Source organism: Mus musculus, chromosome 4, assembly GCF_000001635.26.
Source record: "Mus musculus strain C57BL/6J chromosome 4, GRCm38.p6 C57BL/6J".
In the NCBI taxonomy this organism is placed as follows: domain Eukaryota; kingdom Metazoa; phylum Chordata; class Mammalia; order Rodentia; family Muridae; genus Mus; species Mus musculus.
The window spans coordinates 125,887,617-125,911,595 of NC_000070.6; the positions used below are offsets into that span (position 1 = coordinate 125,887,617).

At 48.7% G+C, this 23,979-nt stretch overlaps 1 long non-coding RNA gene across 1 annotated transcript in view; it reads right to left on the bottom strand.

The window, feature by feature from the left end:
* Positions 1-234: 234 nt before the first annotated feature.
* The window catches only part of 2610028E06Rik (RIKEN cDNA 2610028E06 gene), a 34,553-nt gene continuing 10,808 nt past the window's right edge, over positions 235-23,979 (bottom strand). The window contains exons 3-6 of the long non-coding RNA NR_015560.2: positions 6,227-6,354; positions 5,566-5,660; positions 3,868-3,974; positions 235-3,117 (exon numbers count right to left, since the gene is read on the bottom strand). This is a non-coding gene — a long non-coding RNA (RIKEN cDNA 2610028E06 gene). The remainder of the gene's footprint in view (positions 3,118-3,867; positions 3,975-5,565; positions 5,661-6,226; positions 6,355-23,979) is intronic.

Below are 23,979 nucleotides of genomic sequence, written 5' to 3' on the forward strand. Positions count from 1 at the left end.
AAGTGCACACCGGCATGCCTGACTGTTTCTGAGCGCTGGTGGTCCTATTCAGTGTGCACGCATGCATAGCAAGCACTTGACCAACTGAGCTGTCTCCAGTGCACTTCTCAGCCTTTAAATAGAGCGGGGTTTCTGAATTCCCTTCCCACATACGACCTCCTTCCACCTGAGAACTTTTTACAAGACTCTGGGTATATAGGAATATAAAACAGGCATAGAAATCAAACATCTACTGAGAATAAATCATAACGAAGTTTATTTAAAAACAATTCTTTACTATGTACAGAATTTTACCATTGCATTAAAGAACTGATGCTAGCATGCAGGCCACTGCGTCGTATGTGCTGGTTTATTCTTATTCAAGAATAACGTTGATGCTGAAGGACATGGAGCATCCTGAACATTTCCAGCGTCGATTGGTATTATTGATCTATAATTGCCAATGCTGAGACCGCTGCTTTGCATTTTGAGCCTAGCACAAAATGGCAGAAGTATATTGAGGGCCACTTCAGAGACTGTTGGAAAGTCTGTCCCAGCCTCAAGCCAAAATTCATTTCATGATTTGATTTTTTTTTTTTATGAAATTTGAGTCAGCAACTCAAACAGCAATTTTTAAAGTCAAACATTCAAACACAATATAATCCAAAGCTATACCACCAACTTGATACTTACATGCTGAAGAATAGGGGTAGGAAAATATTAAAAGCCTGTTCTCTATAATGAAACCATTCTCTTTGCACAAGAGCTGAGAGCTCTGCGTGTTCAGTAAAGAACACCGCAGCAGTTCATAACACAGAATAATCTCCACGATGAGCCACGGCCTCTCAAGCAGTCCCCATTGGTGTCGCGTGCGGTGCCCGCCTGCCCAGTGCAAAAAGCCCATGTGGGGTGTGCTGAACCACGGCTTCAGTGAGGTCACATGACACAACACAAGCAAGCACCCTGCATACCTTGGTTTCATTGCACATTTGATTTTGAATCAGGGTGGGTCCCCACAAGTTCAGAAATGTTTTAACTCTCACCAAATATTTTGCGACCCTACATTTAGTCCACAACACCTTATGGAGAGACCACCCTTGCTTTAAGACACTGGGAAATAGGAGTCTGGGAATCCTGTCATTTGCAACATGGATGAACCTGAAGGCATTATGCCAAATAAAATAAGCCAGGCATGGAGAGCCTTCTGTGGTTTCACTTACACTTAAAATTTAACAGCATTGAACTCACAGCGGCAGAGCGCAGAATGCTAGTTGCCAGGACTGAGGGATGCAGGGAGGATGCAGGGAAAGGAGGCGACACTCCTGTTAGGCATGATGAACACTTCCGGTTGTGCAGCCTGGTGACTATAGTCAATAATAATACATGTACTGTGGAGCTGCTTCTTCTAGAATGGAACAGTCGATCCTGGATTAGGGAGGAGGTTCGTAAGGTTCCTGAGATGAGAGGAGGGAAGAGCCTCTGGTGAGACTGCTGCTCATAAGCTGTATGGGGAACTAGAAATGTGGGTAGCCTGAGTGAGCTACCCTTTGTGCCACAGTGGGGCACAGTGTCCGCAGTGTCATTCATGCTCAAGAAGAAACTCTCAATTAACTCATGGCTTTACCAACTGGACGTGGATGAAATGGTTTCTTTGGTCATCTGGAATTCACCAGGTCAGATTGTAAATGATCTTGCCACAAAAATGTGTGTAAGGGTATCAGCTGCTGTATGCAGTCTTTTGTTGCTGTGCCCAAATGCCTAAGACAGCGTTGAGAAGCAGCTCAAGGGAGAAAGGACTTGGCTCAGGTCGTATAGAAGAAAGCATGGCAGTGGTCCTGCCCCTGTCTGTGGAGGCAGAAGCTTACGGAACAGCTCTCTTTTGCCTCAGCTTGCTCACATCTTACTAGAACAGGAAAGCTAAGAGCTCAGCCTGAGACACAGACAATAATCCTCAAGGCTGGCCCCTCCCTCAGTGGTCCATTGCCAACACTGATGCCCTGCCTCCTAAAGTTTCCACAGCCTTTCAAAAATAGAGCACTGCTATCCAGGGATCCAGAGTTCAAACGATGTACCTGCAGGGCATATTTCACATTTAAATCATAAAGCTGTTTTTCTCATTGCTTTGACAAAATATCTGAGAGACACACCCCACTATATCTACATTGTATATACAGAAAGAAGTATGGATTCCGGCTCAGGGTTTCAGAGAGTTCAGGCCATGCATGACCTGAAACACACTTGGCCCTTCACACTTGAACAGAACATCATGGCAGCAGGAGCATGTGGTGGGAGACCACTGCTTACATCCCAGCAGATGGGGAGCACAGTGAAAGATTAGAAGAAGCCCTGGTGAATAGACTCACAAAGACATGTCCGGATGACCATAGGCCCCGCCTTCTAAAGTTTCCAGAACTCCATGAGACAGAACCACCAACAGAACTCGCTAAGACAGAACTTTGAGGCCAAGCATTCAAAGTATGATCCTGTGAGGGACATTTAATATTTAAACCATAATAATAATTAGGTGATGGATACATGAATTGACTTGATCAAACATCTCATAATGTATGCATAAATCAAAATATATTATGCATCCCAGATGTATAATGTTTATTTATCAGTTGTACTTTGATAAAGTTGGGGCAGAAAACAAAATCATTGAGGAGAAGATGAACTACTTATTAATGTCATTAGGACATCCAATTAGCCATTGAGAAAATTAGATCCCCGTGTCATACTTTATACCAAAGCAAATTCTAGGTGGGTCAGGGACTGAAACGTTTTTAATGAAAGAATTAGCCTGAAAGGAACCACAGATACAGTTTGAACAATATTTTTAATGCGTGAGAAGTCCTCAGACAAAGCCCTCAGAAAGGGGCAGGGGAGACTAATTTGGCTTTATAGAAATAAAAAACCTTCTTTAAGGCAGAAGTGAGTGTTAGCAGTTAAAAGTCAAATGATAGAGCTAGAGAGATGGTTCTGATGTTAGGAGAACTGACTGCTCTTGCAGAGAGCCTGGGTTCTGGTTCCAGAAGCCACGCAGTAGCTCACAAGCATCTGTATCTGCACTTCCAGGGAGTCTAGTGCCCTCTTCAGGTCTCAATTGACACTGCGTGCACATGGTGTGTAATAAAAAACCTGTAGGCAAAATAAATATTCGTAAATAAGCCTAAAAGATAAGTTAAAGGCAACAAACTGGGAGATATATCTGGTACATGAAAAGCCATTACAAATTGATAAATTGTCAGACATAGTAGTGTGCGCTGGTAATCTCATTCAGGAGAATGAGGCAGGAGGATCACCATGAGTTAAAAACCAGCTTGGACTAAATCATTTGACTCTTTCAAAAAACAAAAACAAAAACAAAATCAATAACTCAATAGAAATATGGTCAGAGAGCACTCGGGGATCCATAGCACAGGAGACAGGTCTGGAGCATTTGGAAGGACCGTTAATTTCACCCACAAGAAAAACAAACTTGCGAACTGGTGAACTTGAAGGTTGAAAGAATGGTTAGGATAAATGAACTATCCATCAACACGTCCTGACAGAGTTTATGCATACAGCAATACACCAAGAAGCCATTTAAAGGAATGAGGAGAGGACCTAGCCAGGTGTCCCTAAGCATATACTCAAATTAGAAACATGTTCACGTTCTTTTATAGGGAAAAAAGTGTTCACACAAAACTTGTAAATAAATGTTCACAGAAGCACCATTCATAGTAGTAAAAACATAGAAACAAAATATCCACTGTTGAATGGGTAAACCAAGTGTGGTAAACCCAGGCAATGGAACATTGTTTTGCAATGAAAAGGAATGAAACAAAGTACTTACACATGCTACAATATGGATAAGCTTTAAAGACATTAAAGAAAACAAATACCTACCTGGAGAGATGGCTCAGCGCTTAAGACGCAGCAGTTGACTGGCTCTTCCAGTGGTCCTGAGTTCAATTCCCAGCAACCATGTGGTGGCTCACAACCTTCTGGTGTATCTGAAAACAGCTATAGTGTACTTATATACATAAAAATAAATAAATAGTTCTTTTAAAAAATAAAGACAAACACAAGAGATCACCTGTATATGATTTCATGTATATGAAGTAAGACAGAAAACAGGTAGTGGCTGTGTGGGCTGTAGATCAAAGAGGGGAGACTGGCTGCTGGTGAATGCAGGGGTCTTTGTGGGGTGACAAAAAGTGTCATGTTAGCCAGTGGCAGTGAACCTTGTAAATATATATATTTATATTTATATTTATATTTATATTTATCAGCCAGGTGTGTGTGTGTGTGTGTGTGTGTGTGTGTGTGTGTGTGTGTGTGTGTGTGTGCATGAGAGAGTTTAAGACTACAAGATTTTGTTTGTTTGTTTGGTTGGTTGGTTGGTTGGTTGGTTGGTTGGTTTTTTTGAGACAGGGTTTCTCTGTGTAGCCCTGGTTGTCCTGGAACTCACTTTGTAGACCAGCCTGGCCTCTGCCTCCCAAATGCTGGGATTAAAGGCGTGCGCCACCACACCCAGCCTTGTTTGTTTGTTTGTTTGTTTGTTTGTTTGTTTGTTTTGGAAAACTACAAGATTTTAAAAGGGTGAATTTTATCGCATATGAATTGTATCTCCAAGAACAAAAAAGGAGGAGGGACCTTCTGCCTAAAACAGTGGTTCTCAACCTTCCTAATGCTATGAGCCTTTAATACAATTCCTCATGTTGTGGTGACCCCCCCCCCAACCATAAAATTATTTTTGTTGCTACTTCATCACTGTAATTTTACTACTGTTATGAATCATAATTAAATATCTGCTATCCCAGTGGTCTTAGGTGGCCCCTGTGAAAGGGTCATTCGATCCCCAAAGGGGTCACAACCCACAGATTGAGAGTCACTGCTCTAAAAGACAGTGTCCTGTGAGGAACAAAGTTCAGAACTCTCTGGGCACAGAACACTGTGTGCGCAGACCTGCCTCTGCCTTCCCACACTGTCCTGAAGAAGACACAGAACTGGGGGTGAGCTCTAGGAGTCTTGGGGGTAGAGGTGGAGGGAGACATTGTATTATAGATATCCTTGAACCATGAGAATTTATTACTTATTCAAATATTAAATGGAATTTAAATTGTAAAAAATCAAAGTGACCCTTCTGTCAAATGTAGGAATTCACTGTAATTGCTACCAGCAGCCTTAGGAGGAGACAGGCCTGGGGTCCAAGTACCCATGTCCAGCAGTTCTTGGGTCTGAGTGGTGGGAATGGCCCAAGACCAGTGGGGCTCTGGCAAGGCCCAGCTGGAACCACGGGAGGGCACGATCTAGGGACAGTTGGAGAGACAGGGGGAAGGGAAGAAGACACTCAAGTGATTTGTTCTAGAAAGGAGAGCTTTGGTGTGTGGTCCTGAGAACCAGAGCCAGCTTCTAGGAGCTGTGGTGAAGCCAAGGACAGGGAGCAGGACAGGCTAAGAGAGAGCCTGGCCTGGTGACCTTCTAACCCACCAAGTGACTCTTGCAAGTGATAAACTGTGTGTGCCTGCTCTGGGCTGGGCCTGGGCTATAGAGTCAGAACATATATGGGCTAGCTACTCTATGTCATGGGAACCACAATACCTGATAGAAATAGCCAACGGAGGCGACAGTCACTTCTGGCTGTTGCAGGGTCTTCAGTCCACTGTGGTGAGAGAGGCTTGGCACAGCAGCTCAGTCTGTGGCAACAGAAGCGTGGGGCAGAGAGCACATCACATCAAGACATGAAGCAAGACTGGGTGTCACCCCCTAGTGAGCTGCTTCCTCGGGAAGCCACGCCTCCCAAAAGATCAGCAGAGTCCTCAGACAGCACCAGGAGCTCCGGAGGAAGATTTCAAAACACAAGCAGGCACTTTCCATTCAAACCACAACAGCTCTGGCCTTCTAGCAGATTCATTACTGACCCATTGTCCAAAGCAACCTGCATGGCCAAGCCCATAGTCCCAGAATGAAGGTGCTACAAGATTACAGGGCACCTTGGGGACATGGGCAGATCATTAACTGTGTCCTCCCAAAGCTACCTCTGACTCATTGTCTTCAGAGTGACAGCCATCCCCACCATGGGGACCTGTCCCCATGCTAAGCAATGGACATCATGTGAAATAGGCCCTAGCCTGTCCTCCGGCCCCAGTGCAGAGCTGACAATAGGAGTATGGATTGGGACAGAGAAGGTGTAAGAACTCTGAGACTAGACAGGCCTGAATGTGATTTCCTCTTGTAGACTCCACAGACCCGAACAACTCACTTCTCTCTGAGCGTCCCAGCCCTCTGACAACCAAGGATGCTAAGAGACATTACTGCTTCGAGTGCTGGCACCTCTGCCGGTCACCATATTGTCACTTTCCCCATTCTTCTGATGAGAAGCTTGAAGCCCTGAGAAGAGAGGAAGAAAAAGCCGAGTTGGCTCTATTGTGCCCCTTCCCTAGGCCCTAACCCCCCAGTGATGGGACTTATCCTTGGCCCCAAGACTGGACTAACTTACACAGTTATAAATTAATGTTTTTAGAAACTCAGGTGGCAAGCCTGCCTCCCCGCTTCTCTGTGGGCTTTGAAGGATACTGTGGAAGCAGCTTTTCCTATTTCTATTGCTATACAAGTTTCTACTGTTTTCATTTAGAGCTGCAGGGCATAGTGAAAAGGCCCAAGCAGAAGTTCTACTTCGGAGGAATACAGAAGAGCACCCCCTCAGAGGTACAGGCTCCGGACGCTCCTAGTGGCATTCATAGGTGAGTCTTTGCCCCAGCTGCTATAAAGCAATTCCCCCTGGGAGTCACACATCGAGAGGGGCTCATGTGGGTAGAACCCTGATCATTCAGCTCCACAGGGCTGATTCGGGATCTTCCTGGGGGCCCAGCAGCCTCCAAAGGCCTGCACAGCTTCAGCCTGCACTTTGGAATGGCTTCTGCAGCTCCTAGCAGAGGGAACAGCCGCAGTGCTCATGGTTCATGCTTGGACTACCCCTCCATCAGCTCTAGATCACTAAGATCAAACCAAAACCAGAGATGAGTGAGGAGCAGGAGGCCTGCAGGTATTGGCTGACCGGATGGTTGCCTGTGGCCTCCACCTCAGTAAGATAAGCTTGCCTATCTGGGAGCTCAAGGTTGACTGGCAATGAGAGGCTGACCTAGAAACCAGAGAGAGCCAAGAGTGTGACAACCCTGGAGGTGATGACCCAAGAGGAAGTTGGAGAATGAGACTGGTGGGAATCAGGGTATCCCTGGGTCTGCCACGCCCAAACACGACAAAAGCAAAGGGACACTTAGCGCAACTTCAAAGACAAGTGATAAGTCTGTAATAGTCCCAGCAGGAAGCATGTGTCACATTCAAATTCAACCAAAATTGGTACATCCGTCAACAGAGTGTGGCCAGAGTGTGACCTGAGGATGTCAACAAAGGACAGCATAGCACCCTGGATGTCAACAGGGTACAGCACGGGCACTCAGGCCAAGGGAGTAGTAAGCAGCTGATATTAACCAGACCTGAATGGCCAGAGAGGGAACGTGTCCTGGACCTTTGCAGAGGGCAAGAGCTGGAATGCATAGCCCCGTCCTTCTCCCTGCTCGTGGCTCCCAGCAGGACAAAGGGCCCACTCACATGTCCCTATCCTGCAGCTCTCTGACATATAAGGAGAGAAGGCAGAGGGGACATGAAAACAGGTATGTAGAGGTTAGACAAATAAATGGCTGGCACCAGCAGCAAGCACTCTGACTTTGAAAAGCAAAGACCTGCCCAGATACACTGAGGTAGCCTCAGAAACACAGCATCTCAGAAGCCTGTGTCCCCAGCAGCTTAGTCAAGGTGACCTTTGGCCCAGCCAGCTCATCCCTCCGGCACTAGGACCCAGTCTCTTCCTCCAGTGACCCCCTTTCAAAGTCAGAAGGCAGAAAGCTGAACAGCCCCTCTCTGATCCCACTGTCAATCCCGTATCTGGGCCCAGGACTCATTTTCAAACCAACCAAGCGTCAGAAGTCACACATCAGGCTTATCTCTGCCGCCACTCATCTCCACAAGCCCTTCTCCCTGGTCCCTGTCATTCCCAGACAAATAGAACCCCTCCCCCTGCCCCAAATCCTAATGGATGTCTGAACTCAGGGCGCAACGCCCAGCCTTGCAGAGGCCCCAGCCAGCCTCTGCATGCTGCACAGGTTCCCAACTGCCTCTCCAGGCAGAGAGCAGATCCCTCCCGGGTCTCAGTCAGTCTTCTGACCCAAGAGATGAAGAGCTGGGAACAGTCCTCCCTACCCTCCCCACCCTCCCCACCCTCCCCCTGTCCCAGTACTAAAAGGGTCACTGTTTCTGTTCACTAACTGCAGGAGGGATTGGGGTCTATATTTTTGTCTCTCTGATTTAATGCTATTCATTCTGTAAGCTTCTGTCCCTCCCTCTCACCTGTTTTGCCCTTGACAGTGGCAAGTCCCCTGGTCAGTCCCCAATGGCTGCGAGCAGGTAGCGATTTTTGGAAACAGACACCTGGTTGGAATCCTTGCTGTCAGTATTAGCCATGCAGTACCCAGTCACTCATTCATTCATGCATTCATTCATTCATTCTCATTCATTCAACAAACGGATTCCTTGTTGGAGACACTGCGGAAATGGGATGGCAAAGCCTGGGCCAAGGAGCTTACACATTAACTGGAAGGGAGACAATAAACAACTCAAAAAGAAAACACAGCCAGAGGCAGAGAAGCCTGGGCGGGTAGGGTGGGGATGGAAGAGAGAGAGGGGCTAAAAGAAAAGGTGATGGTAAGATTCTGTGTGTCTGTCTGTCTGTCTGTCTGTGTCTGTGTAACTGTATATCTGTGTGTGTCTATGTCTGTGTGTGTCTCTGTGTGTGTCTGTGTGTGTCTGTATGTCTTTGTATGTGTCTATGTCTGTGTGTTTCTGTCTATGTCTGTGTGTGTGTGTGTACATTTGTGTGCCTGTGTGTCTCTGTATGTGTATCTATGTCTGTGTGTGTGTCTGAGTCCTGAGTCTGTGTATCTGTGTGTCTTTGTGTGTCTGTGTTTGTGTCTGTGTATGTGTCTATGTGTCTGTACCTCTGTGTGTGTGTGTGTGTGGTGTATGCACTTGCACATGTACATGAAGGTCAGAGGTTGACCCCAGTATCCTCTCTCTCTCTCTCTCTCTCTCTCTCTCTCTCCCAGTCTATCAGCTAGATCAGCTGGCAATGAGCCCCAGGATCTGCCTGTCACTACACTTCTACACCCTTGGTGCATGGCCCAAGTGCATGGCCACCCCTAGCTTTTGCAGGAGTCCCGGGGATCTGAACTTGGGTCCTCGTGTTTTTGCCAAATGTACTTTCCACGCTGAGCCATGGCCTCAGCACCAAGCTAGGATTTTCTGTAGAGGTGACTTTGAAATAAGACCTTGAGCAATTATCCAGCCACTCAGAGCCCATGTGCTCAGGGGGAAAGAAGAGTTAATTTTCCTCAAGTCTGTCTCTTCAAGTTGATAAAAACTTACATAAATTAATATATATTAAGTGCTGGCCCACAGTCTGGCATATAATAAGTTTCCAGTTAATTGCAGCTTCGTGTCTAGCTAAAGTGAGAGGAACGTGAAGAGCCCCTGAAAATGGTGCCCAACCCAAAGGCTTGATCTCTTGGAGTAGGTAGGCTGCCCTCCAGAGTCACCCTAGGCCTCTGAAGTGAGAGTGTTCCAGCCCAGGCTGAGGGTACCCAATAGCCTGCACCCCCAAACTGAAAGCCTGGAGAGAGCTCTAGCCCTGCCACAGCCAGAGCCATGCCTCCACGTACTGTTTCCTGGTGCTCCCTGAGCTGCTGCCTCAGTGTCCCCCATGGGCCTCTGTCTTCCTGCTCTGCCACGAGTAAGATGGATCACGAATATCAATGACCTATTTTAGGAGAACATGCCCACACAGCCCCTCCCCTTCCCCCTTCTGTATCCCTCCCCCTCCCATTCCCCTCCCCCTGGCCCCCACACACTCCTTCCATCCCAGCTTTTCCCACCCCATCCCAGCTCTGGCTCTTTTTCCATCCAGGAACTAGAATCCCATCGCTCCCCCACTTTTCTGGGAGCATAGCTGACTGCAGGGACAGAGGGCAGCCTGGGACAGCCAGGATAAAACCCTGTACCCCAAAGGGATAAAACAGAGTCCCTTCTTCCCCATCAGGTCTCAATGCTGCCCATTGCTGACTGGTGGCAGGAAATTGGTCTCTAACCCAGCTCAGGCCAAAGGATTAAACACTCATGGAAGGAGAAAAGCCATATGAAGAAAGGGGGAGGGGTAGAGAGAGGCTGCTATGACAGAGGAGACAGAGCTGTTCTTCAGAGATAAGCCCCTGCCTGGCACTCCATCCTGGGGACCTCCCCTTCTGTCCCCTCAGGAGCTGTGGTGGCAACTGTGACATCAGACAGCCAGATCCCATGCCTGTCCCTCCTCACTATCAAGACCCATTCCTTCATCTGTCTATGAAGATGACGTCGCTCCCATCTGTCAAAGCCTTGATGGCCTCACCATTTCCTCCCCAGCCTTCACAGATTCCTGTTTATGTGATACCCCCCCACACACACCCACACACACCCCTAACCACTTACAGTTTGCCAAGTATCGTATATACAGTGTTTATCCATCCTCCTCTTGAGAGCAATCGTTTCTCCATCTCACAAGTGAGGAAGTAAGGACCAGAGAAGGGACAAGTCTCACCCAAGGACACACAGCTGGCAAACAAATGAGAAAGACCCAGGTTTGGTCCAAGCTCATCTGACCTCAGGGCCCAGGGTCCAAGTGCTTCACCATGACCCTCTCCCACCCTGATCTCTTACCAACACCTTGAGACTCTCACACAATCCTGTCATGGATGCCATGACCGTCCATACTCCCGTATCTCTGCCTGCCTCTTTTTTTAGACTGTGAGGTTTTCAGAGATGGGTCAGGACTTTACATTGCTCTTACCCCAACCCTTCAGAAGCACACAGAGCTTGCTTCCTCTGTGGACAGGACAAGGCTCTCCCAGCACATGTGGCCAGCATAGAGCGAATGCTAAGAGTACACAGCTCCCACTCTCTTGCCTCTGATGTCTTCGATGAAGGAATTTGGCCAGCTGGTGCCCCCACCACCACCAGCTTGGCTTGGTGCCTGCTAAACACTCCCCACCACCACCACTCCAAAGCCTTTCCTTACAGCATTTCCTAAATCTCCTGAGCCTTTGCATTTTAAACAGGCCCGATTGTATCAGACTTCCCCCCAAGACACCCCCACACACCCCAGTCTTTCCAGCGGCTGAGTCCTACCCAAGTTTGATGAACTGATCCGCAGTCAGATAAATCGCATCAGCTGTCGGCTTTGCTGAGGCTGGGGAATGACATTTTCCAGATCTGCTCAAGTTTAATATGAAGGAGCCCTTCCTGCCACAAACCACCAGGGCCAGGTGAGACGAATCAAGAGTTTTATACAAATGTCCCACTCCGATAATCCGGACCATGCAGGCTGGCTCCTAGCTCCCTGTGGTTTCAGGGAGGCTGGGAGCCAGCAGACAGCAGGCCAAGGAGGGCATGGAGGACGCAGCCTCCCCTTCTGCCTTGATGGTAATTGGCAGTATTTCCATGCATTTCCATGCAGAATTATGCCATAAATTTACTTGGCTCCAAACGGGGCTGCTCCCAGCAGGGAAGGCACCCAGGGAGGATGGAGATGCTGGCAGAGGAAGGGGAGGTAGTCCAGACTCTAGGGCTGAGATCTCTGGACACCCCCAGCCCCAGCCTTCAGTCAGCTCTCTTGCTAGCTTCTCTTGGGAGGGAAGCCTGAGGATGTCAACCCAGAGTTCTGAGGATTAGAGACACTGGACCAGGAGATATAGAATAAAGAAGTCTGGAGGGATGGGTGGGCAGGTGGGCAGCACTTGCTGCTCTTGCAAAGGACCTGAGTTCGGTTCTCAGCACCCATACCAGACAGCTTACAACCTATAATTCCATTTACAGGAGATCTAATGCCTAGAGATACCGGGGATCAGAGAGCATGAGACATGTAAGGGGATCCTGACAGTCTCTTCCAGTCCTCACACTGGACCAGACACTGGCCTTATTATGTCCTCACCACTAATGGCCACTGCTGTCTCCCTGGCTGCTCAGCTGCCAGGACCAGTCTACCATAGTCCACCCTTGTCATCAAGACTGTCAGCTGGGACCCTGTGAAGTGGGTCCTGGGCTCAGGAACCTGAATAAGCCAAAACTCTGGGATGTGGGTACAAATGTACACTTACCTATACCCACACAGTCAGCAAGGACATGTGACTGGCAAGATAGTCCTGTCAGCAAAGTTCTCCCAAGTATCTGAGTTCAATTCCAGAACCCACATTTAAAAAAGAAATCAGGCATGCTGGTATTTGCCTATAATCCCAGGGCTGGGGAGGTAGAAACGGACACATCCCTGACACTTGCTGGGCAGCCAGCCTTGCTTAACTGGCAGATTCCAAGCCAGTGTACAACACCCAAGGTTGTCCTCTGACCTCCATACACATGCATGTACACACATGAATTCATACCTTCATATATATATATACATTCACAAACATACACTTACACATACAGACTTAGCAAGGACCTGTGTTTGATTTGTAATGAATTTGAGGGTTTTTTTTTAATGAATAATTTTTGCAAAACTAATTAAGAGGGATTGAAGCCCAGAGAAGAGCTAATGAGCTATGCATATCCCTGGCATTCACCCTGCTGCTGAGGCTGAGGAAAAGAGACCCCCTCCCATGCCATAGTCACAGAGAGACTAGGCTGTGCCTCCTGCTGCCAACCCTCTCAGCTGGGACACAGGGGCAGCTCCAAGAGTGCACAAGAGGGTGGAGTGTTGGCAGAGGATCTGACTTCAAATATCAGCACCCGCTTTGAGGGGTGCCCCCAAACTTGCTTCAGGGGGTCTGGTCCAGAGTCTGAAAACAGGTATTTCTGTGAATCCCATGGAAGAGGTCGGGGCTGTGAGACCACAAGCTCTACTCTCAGGGCTTCTACATTAGCCACTTCCAGCTGCAGCACCCGCTTTAAGACCTGGGCTTGAATCCTCGAGTGAACCAAGAGCTGACAAAGACCCTCCAGACCCGGTCCTTGGCGGTAATGAGCCTGGGCCATCAAAAGGATTAAAGCCTTTCGAGGACTCCAGTGAGCCTCCAAAAGTCACCTTCACTGTCATGCTGTCCCCAAAAGCAGCCAAGGGTCCTACGGAGCTATTAGTTCATCTAAACTTACCCAGCCCTGGCAGCCTGCAGTCCCCACAGGACCAATGGGAACATCAAAGCTCAGAGCAGTGATGTTTCTTGTGATATCCCTAAGGTCACCTCAGGGAGGATGTGGCTGGGTCAGAGCCCCATGAACTTGACAGAGCCTGTGGGATTCCTAACCATGCTGCCACCCTGTCAGCCTCTGACTTCTAAACACAAATACTGACAGGAGGGACTCAGGGTACAATGAGCTTCCCTGGAGTTCTGCCCCGGAGTCTCTCAGGGTCCTGGTGCTCGTTCTTGGGAACAGCAGACAGGGAAGGTTCCAGAGACCTCCCTCCTCAGCCACACCTCTCCACAGAGCCAGCTGAGAGACCCAGACCTTCTGCTTAATTAATTAATCATCACAAACTGGTCAAAGCCATGAGTGCAGCAAGCCGAGGGTGGGGCGGGAAAGCCTCTGCCCTCCCGTGAACTTGACTGAGCCTACAGAATCCCTAACCACATTGCAATCATGTCTGCCCTTGGCTGGCCTCTGACTTCGGAACACAAATACACCCATGAGCAAGAACTTTTGCTCACTGCGTCTTGAACCCTTGGTCTAGCAGACACTGCGCAAGCCCCTTGGCCGATCTCTGCAGCAACCCTCCAGCATTCTTTGTTCCACTAAACATAATATATAGGCTGAGGGCAGAGCCATATGCTTAGCTCACGCAGCTAATGAGTGAGCTAGGATTTCATTTCTCATCCAAAGTCTATTTCTTCTTGCTTGTCTGGCTTTTTTCCTTCTGAGTTGTCTTCCTTGAAGACTTCTATTCACGCTCCAAAACCCAGCCCATCCTGACTCTCTCTTTCCACCTCTCCTAGGCAGAGTTAGTCATTCTTATTAGAATTCAAAGTATAGTTTTGACTTAGGAGGTGGCATCTGACTGGAGCAAACGCCTGCATTTTGCTCTGCTAATTATCCCTCCTCCTTACGCTGCACATCCAAGAAATGATAGCAAAATAGCTGGCTCCACAGCCTGGGATCTTAGTTTTTTAATTGTGTTACGATATCATAACATACAATTTGCCAGTTTTAATTGTGTAATTCAGTGGCATTAAGTGTGTTCGCGTTGTTATACAACCATCTGTACCATCCATCTCCTGAACATTAACATAGCCCCCGCTCCAATGCCATCCCTGGGACAATGACTCCCTGTGCCCTCCCCCCAGCCCCTGGAACCTTGTGTTCTGCTCTCTATGAATCTGATGACAGTCGATCTTCCATGTGAATGGAAGCATTCTGTGCTCTCACTCTTGAGCTTGCTCGTACTCTTTCTCCCTCCCCCTCCCTCCCCCTCCCCTTTGCTCTCATTCCTCTCAGTGTCTCTCTCTCTCTCTCTCTCTCTCTCTCTCTCTCTCTCTCTCTCTCTCTCTCTCTCTCTCCCCCTCTCTGTGTTTGTGTTCATGTATTGAAATACAGACACAGATGTGCTTCAGTGTGCATGCTCGGGGGTCAGAGGACAACCTTAGGGAAGGCAGGATAACAGAGTCTCTTGTTCTTTGCTGTGTACACCATCTCCTTAAGCTTCTGGGAATTCCCCTGCCTCTGACTCCCACCTCAACATTAGGGCACTGCAGTTATAGATGCTTTGTGTGGATGCTGAGGATCCAAACATAGGTCCTCGTGTTGTGTGCCAAATCCTGGCCCTGGCTTTGTCATTTTTTGTCTGACTTTTTTTTTCCATTTAAAGATTTTTTTTAATATACACTGATGTTCTTGTCTACATTGTCTGTGTTAGGGTGTCAGATCCCCTGAAATGGGAGTTTTAGGCAGTTGTGAGCTGCTATGTGGGTGTTGGGAATTGAACCCAGGTCCTCTGGAAGAGCAGCCAGTGCCCTTCACGACTGAGCCTTCTCTCCACCCCGGGTAACTGGCTTCCTTTATTCAGCATCCTCAAGTGTCCTCCATGTGAGAGCAGATATGAGAATGTCCTTCCTTCCTGAAGCTGAGTGATATTATATTGCACCCAAAGGCCACAGTTTGTCCACGGGTGACACTGAGCTGACTCTGCCTTTTGGCTCCTATAGACATTGCTGCCATGAGTAGTGTGTGCACTTATAAGTGTGTATACCTCGAAGCAATGTCGAGTTCGGTTCACTGCACCTACTCTGCTTGTTACACTTAAGGCAGTGAAAGTTGACCCCCCTCTCAGATCTGTCACCTGAACTACACACACACACACACACACACACACACACACACACATCTTTACTCCCCTCTGGTTCAATCCCTGTCTCCCTCCAAACCCCGGACTTTGGTCTGTTCCAGCCTCTGGGGGTTTGCACATGCATGAGTGCCCAGCCCAACTTGTGCACAAGAGCATTTTGAATCCTCCCATCTCTGGAGCTGGTGCTCCTCTTGCTGAACGCTCTTCATCCCTGGCTCTTGTGGCAAACTGGAGCTGGACCCAACCTGAGAGTCTCTCGAACGCCTGTCTCACTTCTGGCACCACCCCTCATCCATGGCTGTTGGTTCTCACCCCGAAATGCTCCTGCGCCCTCTTCCCTTCCTCCTGCTTTACCGCTGCCCTGGGGACCACATCCGCAGCCTGCTTCCTTAACTCACTCTGCAGCCTGATGGTAGGCCCTTGGCACAGCCCATATGCTCACCTCAGGACCAAACCTTTGCCTGTCCTAGAAGGCCCCAGATAGCTGGTGTTCCCTTTAATCTCCCACCCTGCCTCTCCTGTGTTTCCTCACAGGAACTTGCTTTGTGACACCTCAGAGGTTGTATGTGCTGTCCTCTTTGTCCTTACCTACCACACTGTCTCCCACCTCTCTGCTGCCTGGTCCCTGCCTCAGTCTAGAGTGACTTCTTCAGAGAAACCCTCTTTAGCTTTGATCTGTTCAGGCTACATCAGAAGAGTGGGGTCCCAAACAGCCCTGGGTTCTTTGCCTTCATAGCAACTCCTGGAACTTACGATGGTATAATTATTAGGATATGATATTAGCTCCTCTCTGTCCTTGCTATGTGACTATAGTTCCAACAGTGCAGGGTCTTCCCTGTCTTGCTCCTCCCTGGATCTACAATACTGATGCCCAGAAATGATGTTTGAATGGTTAGGATTAAGCACCTCCTGCCTGACCTTGGAAATGACCTTCACCTACAGGCAAATTGTATACTACCCTTTCATACTGCAACAGAATCATGGCTTCTTGCCAATATATGTGGTCCACACAGTCCCTGTGGCATGCATGTGCACACATACATGCACCCTCACATGCATGTGAGTATATGTATGAATACATTTGTTCTGCCATTCATGACAAGTTAATGGACCATTCAGTCCTGAGCTGAGGCACAAATCCAGGTCTCCCCCATTCCAGCCACCCTCATATACACACACACAAACACACACACACACACACACACACACACACACACACACATATATATATACATATATATATATACATATATATATACATATATACATATATATATATATATATACACACACACACATATATATATTCTCGTGTGTATCCATTGGCCTATGAAGTCACCAGAGACGTACACACTGCTACACATTACCACATGGGTATTCATTGCCATAGCTACATTCACATACGGCCACACCCATAACCTAACTTTCCCCTCCCACTGTCTCACACCCATCATGAGCACACATACACAGGAAAGCACATGTCACCCAGACTGGCATCCACATGGCCCAGACAACTAGCAGTACAGGGCATTTGGAGGCTAGGCCTAAGGTAACCTTTCTCGGCTCTTGGATAGAAACTCAGAGACCTCCCCCGCAAAAGCCTCCTTCCCTTTATCCAGTACATTCCATGTCTTCCTGGGGGCGTATACCCCCCATCCCAGCTCTTGGGCTGTAGGCACAAGGCAAGAGCAGATTCGATAGCCGTGCCGAAGGATGCAGAGGACCCACTCGGCGGAAATGTTTACTATGACACAACCACAGTAATTATTGTTTTTTATGCATTTCCGTATGAAATTACTCATCCTGATTCTTGGGGAGAATTCAAATGAGAAAAATTCCCAAACAACGGTCTCAGCTGCTTGATGAGGGGCCATTGTCTCCTCTCTGGGTGTGAGCACTTCCCGCCCTGGAAAGCATGAAGACAGCACGGCGATGCTAGGTCAGAGGAAGACCACAGAGCGTTTGTGAATGCGGTGGGAGCTGGGGGGCCTTACTGCGTGTCTGTCTCTCTAAGTGTGTGCATTTATGGAGGGTTGGAGAGATGTGGTGTGTGTGTGTGTGTGTGTGTGTGAGAGAGAGAGAGAGAGAGAGAGAGAGAGAGAATGAGAGAGAGAGAGAGGGGTATGTATATGTGTTTGTGGGTGGCACATGTATGTGTGGTGTGATGTGGTGTGGTATGGTGTAGTGTGGTGCGTATATTTATTTGTGGAATAGGGTGGGGTAGTGTATTATGTGGTGTGATTGTGAGGAGTGTGTGGCAGTGTGTATGTGTGATGGAGGATGTTTGGGGAGTATAGGGGTGTATATGTGTGTGGGGGATGTGGTATGTATATGTGTAGGGGGGGAGTTGGGGAGGGGAGATGCTGGTCCAGATTTTATTGCTGCATCAACAAGCTATTTCAAAATTAAGTGGCTTGAGGCACAATCGCTTTGTCATAGCTCATGATTTTATGGCTCAATCCAGGGTGTTGGTGCTAGAGAGAAGGTTCAACAGCTAGAAGCATTTGCTTTTCTTACAGAGGACTGGGGTTGGATTCATAGCACACACACAGGATACCTCATAATAGCCTGTGACCCTAGCTCCTGGGAATCTGATACCCTCTCACCCTCTTCTGGCTTCTGTGGCATACATAAATAAAGATAAAAGAAAATCTTTTTTTTTCTTTTGAAAGGAAAGAAGGAAGGAAGGAAGGAAGGAAGGAAGGAAGGAAGGAAGGAAGGAAGGAAGGAAGGAAGGAAGGAAAAAAGAGCGAAATCCAGGCTGTCCCCAGCTGGGTAATTTTCTTCTGAGCCACTAGGACAGAAATGGCAGCTTCCATGGGAGAGAAAGCTAATCTAGGTCCAAGATGACTCCTCACGCGCCTGGTACCACAAGCAGCTGGCTCAGTCACAACCTTCTGCGCACAGAGAACAGCCTCAGATCACAGGACCTCCCATGTGGTGACTCGGAGTTCCAAGAGAGGTTCCCGACAGGTTAAGAAGCTGTGAGGCTTGCCACAGCCAGCCCTGGGAAGTCTCTAAGCCCAGCCCTAATCCACAACCTGGAGACTAGATGCCATGGGGAAAATGGCAGAAACTTTGCAGCCCTCTCTAACTCATCACCACGTGTATTACAGTGTAGTGAGAAGTCCCCGAGCTGAAGGGACTTTGGAGATGGCCCGCTGCCTCACTGCCTCAACACACAAGCTTCATAGCAATGAGAAGCCTAAGCAACTTCTCTGAGCCTCAGTTTCCTGCTCTGCCAAATGCTGTTAGTATAAAGGAATCGTATGTCTACGCCAGCCAGGCTAACACTGCCCAGTGAGTACCTGCTAGCTGTTATATCCTAGGCACCTCATTCATCCTGCCTTCCTACCCTGAAACCACAGGAGATGCTTGGGCCTAGAAGAGACAGACACTCCCTTGAGGCCCTGACAGCTTTCCTAGTCGCATCCTGGACCTAGCAACCCACAACAGCCCCCTCTCTCCAGCCCACCACTGAGCCTATCTGTGCTGGTGCCAAGGCCCAAGGTGAGCCCTGGAGCCTCCACCATCTGCGCCAGCTGGGCTGGCTGGAGGCAGCTTCAGCCGCTTGGGGGCATCCCTGACTAACAATGGCGTTAATTTTTCATTTGTTTGTTTGATTTTTCTGCAGTGAATAAGGAATGTTGGAACAACATCTGGAGCTGCCCCAGGCTGAGGTACACACAGCGACAGCAGTGTTGGCAGGCTCAGAAGACAGCATCCTTGTCTATGCACAGCCATACAACCGCAGACCTGCAGATATGCACATAGGCACATCTTAGTACACACACATACAAATACACCAAGCCTACACACGTGTGTGTCCATGTGCATACACGTGCATTTGCACGCTTAAAGCAGTACACACATGGGCATGACTTCAGGCATGTGCTCAAATATAAGTATGTATGCCCGCATGTGTGCATGCACACGGATGCACACTTGTACACACAAACACAGTCACTGTCAAATCTCCAGGCCCAGGCTCAAACTAAAGACTTGTGGTTCTGAATAAGGGCTAGCCTTAGCCCCAGTGAGGCCCAAGAAAGCCCTGTTTTCTGTACCAGGCAAGCCAGGCTTGTTCCTCAGCCTGGAATGGACCCCTGTTCTATTGCTCCTCACACACCTGCCTGGCCCTCCTCAGTGCTGGCCCTGTCCAGGAATCCCACCATGCCCACCCCACCCCTGAAGGCCAAGTGAACGACTTCCCTCCCACTCCCAGGAGCCTGCTAAGCACAGATGCTGCTGCAGGGACCAACAATGCAGAACAATCCATTCCCACCCTTAAGCGGTATTTTCTCCAGGTATGAAAGGAAAAGCTTCCTGGAGAGTGGTTCTCAAGACCCAGCCAGTTTGAGCCCTATCTACCAGAGCCACCTAAGGATCCAGGCCATGTCTTCATGGTGTTATGCCTGTGGACATATATGTGCCTGGCATGCACATGGGTGTTCATGATGCATATCTGCTGACCAAGGCGGCCTCTGCATGTCCGCAAGTGTCTGAGGTCTGTGACCAGGCATGTCTGTCATCTGCACCAGTCAGTGCTTGTGGGTGTCTGTGTATTTCAGGGTCACGGTGCATCCTTCTGCTCTCGTGTTTTGTACATTGTCTGGATCTTTGTGTTGGTGTCCGCCCACACACGTGCAGGTGTCTCTGTGTTATTATGCACACTGTGTGCCCACGCCTGTGTTTCAGTGTGCCTAAGTGTCTATGGTTACAAAAGGATTACTGTGTGTATGTCTATATATGTGTGTGTTTCCCTGTAACTTTATTACACGTCAGTGTGTGTGATAGAGAAGGCATGTCTGTATGTCTGTGTGTCGTGTGGCTGTGTGTGTCTGGGGCTGAAGGGGCAAGAGGCAGGTCAAAGGTCAGTGCCTGATAAACCACGGGGCTTTTCTTGAGCTCCACGCAATCCCCACAGAAAAGACCCCTTGGGTTAGAAGAGAGTTTCCTCCTGGCTGTACAACATGGCCATAGATGGGGAAGGCCAAGGGCAGGCTCTGTGTCACATGGTCCTGCTGTCTCCCAGTATTCTCAGCTGGAGGTTCAGACCTGGGATCAAAAGGAAAAGCCTTATCCTGTCTCCATGGACTTAAAATCATCTCTGTGGTCTCCTTGTTCTCTCCCCTGGGACCGCCGCCCATCTCCCATATTCTATCTCTGAAGTGATAGAAACTATTGATCAGCCCTAAACACAAGATTTAGTCTCATTCAGTCTCCTCCTGGCCATGTCACACACACAAACACAACCTGCAGGTCGGAAGTTATCCTTCTCAACCTCCGAAGGCATTCACAGTCATACACATGAAACTGGGTCTCCTTCATTCACCCTTCTTTCCTTCCCCCCTCATTGTCCCTCATCTCCTCCCCCATGGCCAGGACACACTCCTCAACCTAACAGCTATAGGAATGTTTTTCAAGTTGCCAGACACCTAGCCCAAAGGACAAAACAGAACCCAGTAAAGTGGGCTGCTCCAAGGATATGGGGATGTTTGGTGCAGAACCAGGGCCCAACCGCCGCCAAAGGACTGGAAAGCCAACAGAAGCCTTCCCCTCCATTGGCCTGGAACCTCCACTTGCCCTTCAGTTTCCCTGTGCACCTGACAACCAAAGGGGACTCTTCCCTACTCCCCCATGCACAGTGCCACTGCCACTGACAAACTGGCCCTCGCTGGCCAGTAGACAGAAAATCTCAGCAGCCAAGCTTGAGTCCAATCAGCCATGGCTTGGGACAGAGTCTCAGCAATATGGGTGCAGGCACTAGCCCTTAAGAATGACTGGCAGTTCTCAGGCAAATGATAGAGGAAGAAGTTTAGGGTTGGTGTGAGCTAAATGAGGCTCCTACAGTTATCCAAGGGTAAGGCCACTGCTTCCTCATGGCTATGCAGGTCTGGAACTCAAGGATGTGACTGGCTCCTTGTGGGTCAGTCCATCTCACAGTCTCGGGAATGCAGGCAACAAGAACTAAAGGAAGCTATGGGGTCACGTGGGCTGAAGATGGGACCAGGGACTCATGACAGATGTCAGTCTGCTTCCTCCCTGCAGTCCCCTCCATTTCTAATTGGGCTTTCATCTGCCCCCAGCAGCCCCACCGTGCCCCAGCTGCCTCTCTGGCATCCTGTACCTATGCCATCTTCTAACGCTCTGTGTGGCCTGCCCCTCCGTGCATCTTCTCATGCAAGACCTGTGGTCCACACTTCCTCTGGTTTCATCTAGCTCTTCACCTTCACCCCAAGAATCCCTAGACTCGGGGCACAGGTGGCCTCCAGACGAGCAGCCTGCTGGTGGGATCGAGAGCACCAACCCACTGTGGGAGTGAGAAGAAAGAAGGAAGGCCTGCCTCCTCTATTTACAGGGCTAGAAACTGAGCATCCTTCTCCTTGACAGAACCAAGACAGTGAGACACTACTGCTTGCTCAAGATCAGAGGCACAAACACCTCATTGCAGACCCAAGCTAACTGGCAATCAATGTACTTTCCTAGGCGTGCTTTATTTTATGTATATGAATACACTGTAGCTGTCTTCAGACACACCCGATGAGGGCATCGGATCCCATTACAGATGGTTGAGAGCCACCACGTGGTTGCTGGGAATTGAACTCGGGACCTCAAGCACTGAGTGGAAGAGCACTCAGTGCTCTTAACCACTGAGCCATCTCTCCAGCTCGAGGCAGGGTCTTGTGGCATAGCCAAGCCAAGGATGGAGCTCACTGTGTAGACTGGGCTGCCTTCAAACTCACCATCTTGCCTCTATCCCCCAAGGGCTGGACCCCCGAGCGTGAACCCGCACACCCAGCTCCAGGAGCTCTGAAACACTTCCTCCACAGCGCACACTTCCTCCAGATCGGGTTCAGAACTGGGCTCACCAGGCCGCCAAGAGTCATACTGGCAGCTGATCGCGGTAATTACTACAGTTGGTGTTTAATGAACATTTGCTAAGTACCAGGCACCGTGCAAAGCACTCTCCAGGCATTATCCCGTGACTCCCCACGGCTGCTCTGAGAGGCAGCATCTCTTACAATGCCTTGCCTCTCACTTTGATTAAGAACAACAAAATGAACGCTCCAGGTTGAGGTAGTCTCCCCAGGAGCAGAGCCAGGTTTCACTTTTTAAAAGCTATTCGGGCTCAAAGGCAAAACTGAATCTCCCCCACCCTATCCTCACCTGGACATGCATCTGTGGTCGGGATAACGATCAAAGGACTACTTTTCCCAAAATACCTTGCCTATGTTGCCAGCAAACGACAATCACAGGCACTGGGGAAAAAAAGAGGAAAAAAAAAAAAAAAAGAATGGAGGGCCGGAGAAATGGCTCTCTTGGTGAAGTGCTTACCTGGAAAATATGAGGATCAGCGTTTGGTCACCAGCATTCAAGTAAAAAGCCAGGCACAGTGGTCCCAGCTCTGGAGAGGCAGAAGCATGGAAATTCTTGGAGCTCATTGACTGGCCAGCCTAGTCTGGGCCAATGAGAGACCCAGTCTGGAGAGCTCTGGGCCAATGAGAGACCTGTCTCAAAGCACAAGGTGGACGAAGCTTGACCTCTAGCTTCCACATATATGCGCATGCTCACCTGGACATGAATGTACACCTGTATACATGTATACATACATACATACATACATACATACATACACATATATGTGCATGCTCATCTGGACATGAATGTACACCTGTATACATGTATACATACATATATACATACATACATACATACATACATACACATATATGCGCATGCTCATCTGGATATGCATATACACCTGTATACATGTATACATACATACATACATACATGCATACATACACACACATATATGTGCATGCTCACCTGGACATGCATGTACACCTGTATACATGTATACATACATACATACATACACACATGATTTCGCACGCACACGCACACAAGCATGCGCTGACCGGCCCTTTAAGAACTAAACCTTCCCAGCACTTGGGAGGCAGAGGCAGGCGGATTTCTGAGTTTGAGGCCAACCTGGTCTACAGAGTGAGTTCCAGGACAGCCAGGGCTACACAGAGAAACCCTGTCTCAAAAAAAAGAACTAAACTATTCCAGGTTTGGCTGAGAGCCTGCCTCACCTACTCAGTAAATCTGCACTGTGAGTCTCATGTCCCAGCTGAACTAGAAGTCTCTAGAAGTCTCTAGAGGACTTGTCCCCTTTTACCCTTATTCCCCAGAGCTGCATAAGAAAAATGTAAATTCCAGTGCAAACTGCCTGCGTGGCTGTCTACTCAGCGGGTGATAGACCGCCGTTTGCTGAGATGTCGGCTTTGCTTGGGTGGGAGACGGCCCTTTGTGAACGCTGTGGACTGACCTACAAGGCCAGCGGTAGACTCTATTAGGGAAATCAACCAAAAGAAGCTCGGCTGGATTCTCTCCGGTTTCTGTGGAAGGTCTCTCAGGAGGCAATACAGAACCTTTAACCATTTGTCCTTTCCCCTCCCCAGTGAAGCCAGACTCCCCAAGAGGACATTCCTGACATGCACCTTGTGGGTAGCTTAATGAGAACACAGTCTCTGCTGGGGTTAAAGGACACTGGGAAACCCCGTGGAAATATCTCTGGCAAGCCCACAGGT